This window comes from Ascaphus truei (genome assembly GCF_040206685.1).
Source record: "Ascaphus truei isolate aAscTru1 chromosome 20 unlocalized genomic scaffold, aAscTru1.hap1 SUPER_20_unloc_1, whole genome shotgun sequence".
NCBI classification, from domain to species: domain Eukaryota; kingdom Metazoa; phylum Chordata; class Amphibia; order Anura; family Ascaphidae; genus Ascaphus; species Ascaphus truei.
Window position 1 is genome coordinate 910,001 of NW_027453857.1, and position 11,864 is coordinate 921,864.

An 11,864-nucleotide genomic window follows, 5' to 3' on the forward strand; every position below is an offset into this window, starting at 1 on the left:
TGGGGAAGAATCACTGAGCTGTTAGCAATATAGTAACACGAAGAGCAATGCATTAAAGGCCCCTCCGGCAGTGAAGGGGTGAAGACCAATGCAGGGTGTATAAAGATCTCACTGATAATTCATGCACAAAGGGCAGTTTGTTGCTGTGATCCAGAGGAAGGCGAAACATAACCCCTGCTGTGCAATGGGGGAAATAAATTCCTTCCTGACCCCATTAAATGGCGATCGGATGGTCCCTGGATCACTGCGCAGTGAGATCAGATGGAGCAGCACAGATCAGCGTTGTTATACACAGGGGCACACTCGGTATATAGAGATGCGGGTGATGGGGCCCTTGTGCCCCTGTGTATAACTCACCTGCTCCCCCATCCCCCTGCATATCTATCCCATTCACCCCTTTTCCTCCCGCATACCTCGCAGGGCCGGCCGGCCATTAGGCGGTCGCCTAGCGCGCACCCCCTGCAGCCCCGATAGCTACGCCACTGTTTATTTTATTATTTTATTTATCTTATTATTTTTTATACAACTGGGGCACAAATTTTAAGTTTCGCCTCGGCGCATGAAACCCGTGCTCCGGCCCTGCTCCTTGTTCTCTCTCACCCTCTCACGCCCAATATCCCTATCTCCCTCTAGTACCTGCCCCTCCTGCAGCCTTCCTGATCTTATCTGCCTCTCCTGCGGTCAAACCAACTTCTCAGGGCCCCTAGAATACCCCTGGTTCTACGCCCTGGCTCCTCTGCTACATGCTCCTGGCTTCTTCTCCGCCTAAAAAAGGTGAAGCAGCCTATTTTGATCTGGTTCAATACTGATTGGCCGGCGAAGCCGGCCAATTCAGTCAAACAACAATTCTACTTGTTGCCAAGTAGAACAAAGAAAAACCAGTCAAACAAATATATAAGGGAATCAGCAAGTGCACTGTAAAAAATGCACTTAAAAAAGAAGGGTTAACTCAGAAGAACCCCTGATGGGGGATACCGAGCAGAGCACCCCGCCTAACGCCCACTGGGAGGCAAACTCCGAAACCGTCCCAGCGGACTCGGCGTTCGTGAACTCTGCCCGAATACGGGAGTGCACCAGCGCCCGGAACACTGCCACGATGTTCGTTGGGACCCCCTTCTCCAAACGCTGCTTCCTGGTCTTGTAAATGGCTACCTTAGCCACTGCCAGGAGCAGGTTAACTAGGAGATCCCTAGGCTTATTGTCTCGGGACACTGGGCACCCAAAAATAAAATGATGAGGGGAAAAACCCAGCCAGAACTGCAGAAGAAGGCTCCTCAAGGTGGATAAGAGGGGCTGCAGTCTGGCGCAGCTCAGATAAATGTGGAATACGGACTCCCGCTCGCCACAGAAGGGACAGGCGGCGGGGGAGTCCGTGAAGTGTGCCAAATACTCTCCTGTGCTCAGTGCACCGTGGAGGACCCTCCAACTCAAATCCCCGGCGGGACGGGGAACCAAAGCTGAATAGAGCTCTCTCCACCGGGGTCTCTCGTCCTCGTTCCCAAAAAATACCCGCCTCCAGATGGTATCTGGGCGGGTGACAAGGGCGAGATAGTGCACTATATGGAGCACCAGAGAATACAGGACTTTCCTCGGCATGCCGCGAAAACATGCCAGGGACATATCCCCCAACCTGCTGAGGTTTGGGGAGATAGGAACTCGAGGGGGTTGCCTTGGTTTGGGTTCTACGCAAAGATTCGGAGAGCTGAAGTTGATAGGTTGACAAGGCTCTCCGGTCTGCAAAACCCCCTCGATGAAGGTGCGTGAGTCGGGGTGGATGGCATCTTTAATCTCCTGGATCAAACGACGAGGGACGCGGGCAGTAAGCAGACCCATACGGGGCGCGAGCTCCTCTGCTCCTACCCAGTCTCGCCGCTCATAGTCCAGGAGATCCCCGACTCTGGTCACCTGCGCCAGGATTAGCTGGCGGCAAATAGAGGGTGAATCCAACATCCGAGCCCCCACTGCCGGATTATACAGCAGGGGCTCAGCGAGGAAATCAACCCCCGCCGCCCGTTCCTTCCTGGTCGCGGAGACCAGTTTCCAGGCCTTCAGTAAGTCCCGGTAGTATGCCGGCAGCACCGAGAGGTCTCTACCTAAACCCTCAGGCCTGATGATAAACAGTTGCCGGTCATACCTCATATTGCGCAGCTGGCGAAAGAAACTGGTTGCCAGCTGGCACCACTGCGGAGACGGATCTGCGAATAGGTATCTCTGCAGGTACTGGAGGCGGAAAGTGTGTAACTGGGAGCGGACACACACCACTCCCTGTCCACCCTCCTCCAAAGGGAGACACGCAACTCCCGCAGAGACCCAATGCTTCCCCATCCAGAGGAAATCCATCAACCTCCTCTGGATCTTGTTGATAAATTCGGGGGTTGGACCCATGGCTATCAGCCGGTGCCAAAGCTGACTGGCCACCAGCTGGTTGATCACCAGGGTCCTTCCCCTAAGGGAAAGCATTCTTGACAGATACACCCATGACCCCAGACGAGCAATGACCCGTTCTTCAAGATCACTGAAGTTTTCTGGGGCCGGGTCCTCCGCAGCAGACAGGTAGACTCCCAGATACTTGAGAGTATCGCTCTCCCACGAGACATTCCGAAACGTGGGGTGCAAAGAGTCCACCTGTAAGGGACCCACCAACATGCCGGAGCACTTGGACCAGTTGATCCGAGCAGAAGAGGCCGCGGTGTAGACCTCTTGGCACGCTTGTGCCCGCTCTAGATCATCTAGGTCCTGAGCCACAAGGAGCACGTCATCGGCATAAGCCGACAGGACTACTCGCATGTCGGGCTCCCGCAGCACCAGCCCGGTGAGCCTCCTCCTCAGTAGGCAGAGGAAGGGCTCAATGGCCAGCGCGTACAGTTGCCCAGACAGGGGGCACCCTTGACGTACTCCCCGACCAAACACAAAAGGTGCCGTCAGGGACCAGTTGATCTTCACCAGACACTCTGCAGAGGCGTACAGCATCTGGAGAAAGCCCACAAATTGTGGGCCGAAGCCAAACGCCCGCAGGGTCTCCATAAGGTAACGGTGATCCACTCTGTCAAATGCCTTCTCCTGATCTAAGGACAGGAAGGCGAGTGACAGACCAGTCCTCTGCGCGTAGTGCATCAGGTCCCGGACCAGAAAAATGTTGTCATGAATGCTCCGGCCTGGGACAGTATAGGACTGGTCGGGGTGAATCACCTCTGCCAGCACGGACTTGAGCCTCAGCGAAAGCGCTTTGGCTACGATCTTATAGTCCGTGCTGAGCAGTGAGACCGGTCGCCAATTAGAGATCTGACGGAGATCCCCCTTCTTCGGCAGCAAAGACAGTATTGCCCGCCGACACGAAAGTGGCATCTCACCGATCTCCAGGGCTTCGGCTAGGACCTCGGTGAAATCAGGTCCCAGCATCTCCCAGAAAAACTGGAAGAACTCCACAGTCAGCCTGTCTAGCCCCGGCGCTTTTCCGTGGGACATGAGACTGAGGGCTTCAGAGAGCTCGGCCAGAGTCAAAGGTAACTCAAGCGGCTCCCTTCCATCCTCACTGACCGTGGGAAGCCCCTCTAATAAGACCCTGCATTTATCTGGCTGGATGGACTCCGGAGAGAAAAGATCTACATAGAATCTCCGGGTTCTGTCCCGGATGCTCTCCGGGTCAGTCAGAGGGGTACCGTCCTCTGCCAACAGGCATGTGATATGTCTACGGTTTCCCCTCTTTTTCTCCAGCGCGTAGAAGAGGCGCGACCCGCGATCCATCTCTCGAAGGAAGTTGATGCGGGATCGCACATACGCCCCCCGAGCTCTCCGATCTTCCAAGTCCCGGAGAGTGCACTTCCTCTCCACGTACATACACTGCAGGTATTGGTCTCCTGCCACAGACAGCCGCTTCTCGAGATCGAGCACCTCCTCCCTGAGGGCCTCGATCTCAGCATCGCGCCGCCCGCTGGCACCTTTTGTGTACTCCTGACACACGAGGCGCAGATGAACCTTGCCCACGTCCCACCACTGCTCTAGCGTGGCAAAGTCTGACCTGCAACCTCTCCAGGCCATCCAAAAGTCTCGGACCGTCGTCGCAAACCCCTTGTCCTCCAACAACGTATTGTTGAAATGCCAATATGCGGCCGAGGGTGCTGCAGGTAGCAGCGTCACCGTCACGGACGCACAATTGTGGTCCGAAAACGGCGCCAGCCTAATGGCACTGGACTGGGCTCGTGACAGGCTGTGGCTGGAAATATACAGCCTGTTGATCCGGGACCAGGACATCCGTTCACCCCTAAACACCCTAACATGGGTGAACTCAGTGGATGCCTCAGGATGTTGTTCTCGCCAGACATCTACCAAGGAGTAGCGGGTGATGACCTCCCACAAGGCCGACGCAGAACACGGGTGTGGCTCCGGACCATTCCGGTCTTTCCGAGCCTCGAGGGTACAGTTAAAATCACCCCCGAGCACCACGTATTCATCTGCGTCGACTGTCTCCAGGTATTCAGACATTCTGACGAAGAACTGCCTTCTCAGGGGTCCGTTGGCAGGAGCATACACGTTCAGGAAATTAAACGTGTAGTCCTCGTGTCGGACCCTGATATGCAACAGGCGACCTGGAACAACAGCTCTGGCAAGCAGCAGCTCAGGTTGAAAGGATTCAGAGAACAGGGTCACCACCCCACAAGATGTCGAAGTGAGGTGGCTGAAAAAGACCTTGCCTCGCCACTCCAGATGCCAGCTGGCTTCAGCCTCTGGAGTGGTATGGGTTTCCTGCAGGAAACTCACAGAATACTTTCCCTTTTGTAAAAAGGAGAGTACCTGGAACCTTCGAAACCCGTCCTTACATCCATTTACGTTTAGCGTACCGATGCTCAAAGCCATTGGTAATCAAGAGTCTTGCATCCCATAGGCGCTCAGGGTACTATACCCCGAGAAGCCTTTACGTGCTCTCGCAACACTTTGTTAAACTTTAGGACCCGAGTATGTTCGATAGTCCCGGAAAGTTTGGCCTTGTGGTTAGCCTTGATATATACTCTGAGAGATTGGAGAATGACCGAAGCATCCTTCCACCTCTCAAGGGCCAACTGCACCTTCGTATGTCCATGTCTACAGAGGGTATCATCCAGGAAACTGTCTAGCTCCCGGGCAGGGATAATGGTGATCGAGGAGTCCACCGACTCCATGGTGCCAGAGGACTCCCCTCTGAGCCCCAACTCCCCAGGCTCCTCTTGGCTGGAGAATTCAAGACCCCCTTCCTTCTCTGCGGGGGCCTCTCTCAGCCCTAAATTGGATCCCCTCCTCGGTGTTTCCACAAGGGGGTCTACTGTGCTCTCCACCTCCATCCCCGAGTCAGGATGTTCAGGGGCAGCTGGTGGCGGCATGGCAGAGACAGTGGTCTCCCGAGAGTCCTCGGGGGCCACAGAAACACACATGCCACGGGTGTTCGCATCACCCACGGGAGGGCACTCACCAACCGTGGAAGGGCCCTCACCATCCGCGGGAGGGCCCCCACCGTCCGCGGGAGGGCCCTCACCATCCGCGGGAGGGCCCCCACCATCCGCAGGAGGGCCCCCACCATCCGCGGGAGGGCACCCACCATCCGCGGGAGGGCTCTCACCAACCATGGGGGGGCACTCCTTAGCAAGGGCTTCATAGGGAGGGTCTTTCCCAGCGTTCACTCCCAACAAAGTGCCTGCCCAAAACTCTGCACCAAGAGGGTTCAGGTCAGACAACTCCCAGATGTAATCGGAAGTGCTTACCACAACACCCTCCAAACTCTCATCCACGGGGGTCAGCCCTAACCCATCTCCTTCCTCTGGTGACGCAAACCGGGGCTTTTTATCCCTATGTGCGTCACCCGAAGGCGGTACAGCCGAAGGGGGATCTTGGCTGGCTCCTTGTTCTCTCTCACCCTCTCACACCCAATATCCCTATCTCCCTCTAGTACCTGCCCCTCCCGCAGCCTTCCTGATCTTATCTGCCTCTCCTGTGGTCAAACCAACTTCTCAGGGCCCCTAGAATACCCCTGTATCTACGCCCTGGCTCCTCTGCTACCTGCTCCTGGCTTCTTCTCCGCCTAAAAAAGGTGAAGCAGCAGATCCGTCCACACCTCTCGTATTCTCCTTCGCCATGGCCCACCTCGTCGCCAGACTTGACATCCGCTTCGTCGTCTGCCTCATCGGCCGCCTTGTAGCCCACCTCTTCGCACCACTTGACGCCCGCTTTGTCGTATGCCTCATCGTCCGCCTCGTAGCCCGCCTCGTTGTCTGGTGGCACGAAGGGCTCCACCTTCGTGCGTGTCCTGACCTGCAGGAGACATGAAGTGTTTGTAACCAGGGACAGTGATACTCTGTATCGCAAGAGCTCCTGTGCCACCTATACCCCCTCCCCAATACCACGTTATACCGCCCTCCACAGGGCAAATACCCATTATACCCACCTCCCCAGGCCCAGTACCCAGTTATACACCCCTCCCCAGGCCCAATACCCTGTTATACACCCCTCCCAAGGCCCAGTACCCTGTTATACACCCCTCTCCAGGCCCAGTACCCTGTTATACACCCCTCCCCAGGCCCAGTACCCTGTTATATACCCCTCCCCAGGCCCAGTACCCTGTTATACACCCCTCCCCAGGCCCAGTACCCTGTTATACGCCCCTCCCCAGGCCCAGTACCCATTATACCCACCTCACCAGGCCCAGTACCCGTTATACCCACCTCACCAGGCCCAGTACCCATTATATACCCCTCCCCAGAACTCCGTTATACGTCCCTCCCCAGGATCCTTTACACACACACTCCCCAGACGCAGGACCCCCTATGGTGGAGGTGTAATGTCACATGAGTAGTGGAAGGTTTCCCAGAGAAGGTGTCCATGTGTCACAGCTGTTTCATCACCTTGGGTGAGAAGTCTCCCTACTCTCTGCCTTTCCTTTCCCTCTCCTGTCAGTCTCTCTCTCCCCCTTTAATCTTATCTCTTTTATTTATCTCTGTCCCTCCTTATTTTTGTTTCTATGCATTTCCCTCCCCCCCCCATGTAAGGCCTGGGACATAGAGGGTTCAGCCGCGCTGAGCCGCGCTCCTACTCTGCCTCGCCTGCTGAAAATGGTGTTTTTTTCTGTCCTTGCAGGCGAGGCAGTGAGCGCGCTCTGGGGGCGGGGTGGAGGCCGAGCAGAGGCAGAGCGGAGGCGTGTCAGGAGGCAGAGCGGGAAGCGGGGCTAGTCCCCGCTCCCATTGGATGGGAGCGGTCACGTGACCGCTTCTTCGCTTCCCCGAGCGGCAAATTTGAAACTTGCCTGTCTCGGCAAAGTTTCTGAGCCTCTGCACGCATGAGCACGCATGCGGAGGGGGAAACTATAGCCGCGCTGATGACAGATGCAGGGGGTTTGTGCATCTGCTCAGCGCGGCTCAGCCCACCTCAGCGAGCTTGAACTTACTAATAGGCCCAGGCCTAATAGGGGCAGAAACCTCAGATCTAAGTGTGTGGGGTTCTCTGTGTCTGGAGAGACCCCTAAATGTTCTCTCTTTGTTTGGTGAGACCCCTAAATATTCCCCAGTGTAGCTCGTTTCAAAATAACCCAGAAAAGTAGCCTTGAGCCCTCGGTGACCGGGCGCTATGACCAGAGGGACTAGGCTCTCCCTTACCTGTGAGTGTGGACTACGTCCCCCCTGGCCTTCCCCCCCCCCCTGGCAGTGACGTGACACAGCCGGGGGAAGGGCCAGGGAGGTTAGAATTAGACAGAGGCGCGGGGTCAGTCTACGCCCTGCCATGGGAGTCCCGCCCACCCTGCCCTTTATTGTGAATACTGGTAAATATGTTGGTTGTACGTGTTTAAAAGAAAAAAAAGAATAAATAAACAATGAAAATGAATAACAGAAATAAAATAAAAGGTGGCTAGGAGTGGCGAGTGGGCGTGGCTCATTTACACGTGCGTTCCTGGGCCCATTCTCGCCAGACAGGCGGGGCCCGGCTAGGGGGGAGTTACGGGCCATTGGATCGGGTACCTTTGGCCTTTACCCAATGAGCGAGCACTCTGGCAGGGGGTTGGCACTAATTAGGTTAATTGAAGTTTTACTAAAAAGCAGCGGCCGCCAGACCTCGTGTTTGTGGTTATTTATGTATTGGTTATGGTGGGTTTGGGTAGCCAAGGGAAGGGGGGGAAGGAGAGGGGGTCTCACAGTCTCCGAGGTCAAGTTTCTATTTATCAAAAATACAGTGAGTTACCTCTGGTTTCCAGGCATGTCCTGGGGGAGTTATCACAGAGACACAGAAGCGTCGCTGAGTTTGGGTGAGTAACTCCCATAACCTCTCAGCAGTTGAATTCCCCCTTGGCGCTAACACGTTAAAAACAAGCGTTGCTATTTCTCTGCATGAAGTTGCAGGTAATTGGAAGAGTTACAGTGACGGCTATTTCATCACTCGAAACGGTCTTTTCGGTATTGTTCTCGGTCTTATTTCCAGCTTCACATCGGGTATCCATATCCATTCTTCGCCTCTGATCTGTATGCAGGACAATGCTTTAAAGCTGCAGTTCAGTCAATATCCTGCATGTGTGTTTTTTTTAATAAATCAGTTCTGTAGTAAGAAAAAATACTTTTAGCATTTTCTTTTAAAAATTTTTCATTTAAAAAAACAACTTTGAAAGACCAATTTTCTTGTATTCTATTTTAACAGCCATTTGCTAAGGCACTGCCCCTTCATGTCCTGTCACAAGCCCTGGCACACCCCTTTGTCAGCCCTGCCCTCCCTCTAGCACATGTCAGTGCAGGAGTGCTCATGAATATTCATGAGCTTCCACTGCGAGACAGAAGGTAAGTAGAGATTGCACACATGAAACTATTGAAGTAAAACAAAAACAAAAAAGACTGAACTACAGCTTTAATAGGGCCTCTTTGGACTTGAATATTTTGGTTATTGAGGAGGTGGGGGAACAACTTAGCCACACAAGGAAGGATATACTCAAAGTGGAAATCCTCATTGAACAGTCTAGCCCTGGTACGGACGTTGTACAATCATTGGATAGTCTTAAGACCAAGCTGGAAAAAAATTAAAAGTGATCTTATTCACTTTAAGAAGTTGAAATTCAAATAAATTGTTAATGACTATAAAGATGGAAGAGTTTACCCGTGGCTGAAGCAAGACCCCAAACAACGCAAGAACCAAAGAGGGAGAGCACCCCAGGGAGTCCAAGAAGTCCACACCAGTGTCTCTGAAGCCCATTCCTCAACAGAACGTCAGAGAGGCCAAATTCCGGCCCCTTTTTTAGGCCAATCCAAGGACAAGGAGAAAGGAAAAGGAAAATTAGACGCGGGGGCCAGGGGAAAGGGAAGATCACCCTATCCCCTACGTACAACGGAGCAGAAATGAGTATGGACACCTTGGTTGTTAATCTGTCTGATTACACTCTTAATCAATGTGAAATGTCTGTCTTAGCTAGGGGGCCCTCATATGTACCTATTACATTGTTTAATGATTTTGATTTGGAGGTTGACCTATTTAAATTCGAACGTGTATTAAACCTTAAATCATTTTTTTTTAACAGGTCTACAGAATCGGTGCATTCCAATATCCAACCAGGGACAGGTAATCCTCCTATGAACAACAAGGGACAGTTAATTTGGCCACTGACCAGCAAGGGACAGATAATTCGGCTTCTTATCAAGGTACCAAAATGTGCAAGCTCAAATCCACTTTTGTCCCGCCATTTAAAAATCAATCAGTCAGCACATATATACGACTGGTTAAGGGGGACATTGCAAGGTACAAAAAAAACAAACATAGGGCTACATACAATATGTCTGTTCAGGAAAAGGAAGCATTAAAAATGTTGACTAATAATAATGAGATTATTATTAAGCGTGCGGAAAAAGGGGGTGCCCTAGTAGTGCAGAATTACTCAGATTATAAGGCTGAAACCATCAGACAACTGAGTGACATTAACTGCTACATTAAATTGGATAGGGACCCTACCTTTAACTATGCGAGAGAAATTAAGGAAATTATCCAAATGGGGGTTAATAACCGGTGGATAACAGAGCCTGAATCTGAGTTTCTAACTATGTTGCATCCTAAATGCCCTATTTTCTATACCTTGCCCAAAATACACAAGAATTTAAACAATCCCCCGGGGCGGCCTATTATAGCTGCTATTAATTCATTAAATCAACCCCTTGCAAAATTTGTAGACACATTTCTACAACCTATAGCACAGACAGCCAACTCATATATCAAAGACACGTTTGATTTCCTTGACAAATTAAAAAACTCACCTGGTGATGGGACTAATCATATTCTGGTTAGTTTAGATGTGTCTAGCCTTTATACAATAATCCCCCATGTTGAAGGTCTTGAGATAATCAAGGCCACCCTCATTCGCCATTATAGCGACACTGTTCCAATTGAATACATTATGCTCATTTTACATTTCATTCTCTATAAAAATTATTTTAGATTTGAGAGTGATTTCTTCCTGCAGATTAAGGGGACAGCAATGGGCAGTAATATGGCCCCTGCTTACGCCAACATATACATGACACATTTCGAAGAGCAGTACATCTACAAATCAGACTTTTTAGTGCATATTAAAAGCTATTACAGATATATTGATGATGTTTTTCATATGGACAGGTACGGAGGATCAGCTGTTATCTTTTTTTGAGTATCTTAATGGTCTCCATTCACCGGTCCTCCTCACTAATACATGGAGTACACAGCAACTCTCTTTTTTAGATGTCCTCATTACACAGACTAATGGGGAGTTACATACTGAACTTTTTAGAAAGGATACAGACAGAAATGCAATTTTAGGGGCAGATAGCCATCATCCTCCTTCTCTTATTGATGCATTACCTTTTTCACAGAAAGTCCAGGTCTGCAAAATCACGAGCAGGAAGGATCATATTGAACCAGCTTTTGGAGATCTACGTGGTAGATTCCTGGCTAGGGGATATCTTCCTGCGTATATCCTCCTGCTGTGTTAGACCGGGCACTGGATGAAGAGGTAAGTGCTACCAAAAATAAGAAGGAGGACGGGCTTGTATTTACCACTATATACAGTCAAGCTGGTGGTTTTATTAAATCTACCATTCTTAAACACTGGCATATTCTGCAAAATGATGATATATTATCTGAAAGTTGCTGTGTACCACCAATGGTGGCATTCAAAAGAGGGAGAAATCTGGCGGATAGCCTGATACATGCAGATAATGAGGGTAACTACAGAATTCCTCATTTTCTGGAGGGTGGCAGACCGGGTAACTTTAGATGCATGAGCTGCTCGGTCTGTAACAGTCTGACTACTGGTAGTCAATTCAGTCACCCCCAAAGCGGGAGGATCATAAAAATAAAAAATAGAATCACATGTAGATCTGAATATGTAGTGTACGTAATAAAGTGTCCATGTGGTCTTCTTTATGTGGGTAAGACCATAAGAATGTTAAAAACAAGGTTCCTTGAACATAAAAGTGTAATTCGAAAAGGTACGGATCCCTCTATTCTTGTGCAACACTGTGTGGAACACAATCATAATGTTGCCTCTTTACGCATCATAGGTATTGAGACAGCAGAACCTAGACAAGGCACTCCAGATAGGGAGACTTTCTTATTGAGACGTGAAGCATTCTGGATACATGCTTTAAATACCAGCAACGGTATGGGTCTTAATGAGCAACAGAATTTAAAATGCTTCCTTAATAGAAGGTAATTTTTTGTCTTTCTACAGGCATATTTGATCTTGCACCATCCATGGACTCTGCACTTACCAATTGGGAAGATTATCCTTTTTGTGTGTTTTTTTTTCCTTCTTTTTTTTCCCCTCCCTCCTCCTTCCCCTCCCTCCCCCTTCCCCTCCCTCCCCCTTCCCCTCCCTCCCCCTTCCCCTCCCTCCCTCCCTC

At 51.0% G+C, this 11,864-nt stretch overlaps 1 long non-coding RNA gene across 1 annotated transcript in view; it reads left to right on the forward strand.

Annotated features, from left to right (window-relative positions):
- The window catches only part of LOC142474699 (uncharacterized), a 17,745-nt gene extending 6,846 nt beyond the window's left edge, over positions 1–10,899 (forward strand). The window contains exons 2-3 of the long non-coding RNA XR_012790593.1: positions 9,515–9,635; positions 10,833–10,899. This is a non-coding gene — a long non-coding RNA (uncharacterized LOC142474699). The remainder of the gene's footprint in view (positions 1–9,514; positions 9,636–10,832) is intronic.
- The last annotated feature ends 965 nt before the right edge of the window (positions 10,900–11,864 follow it).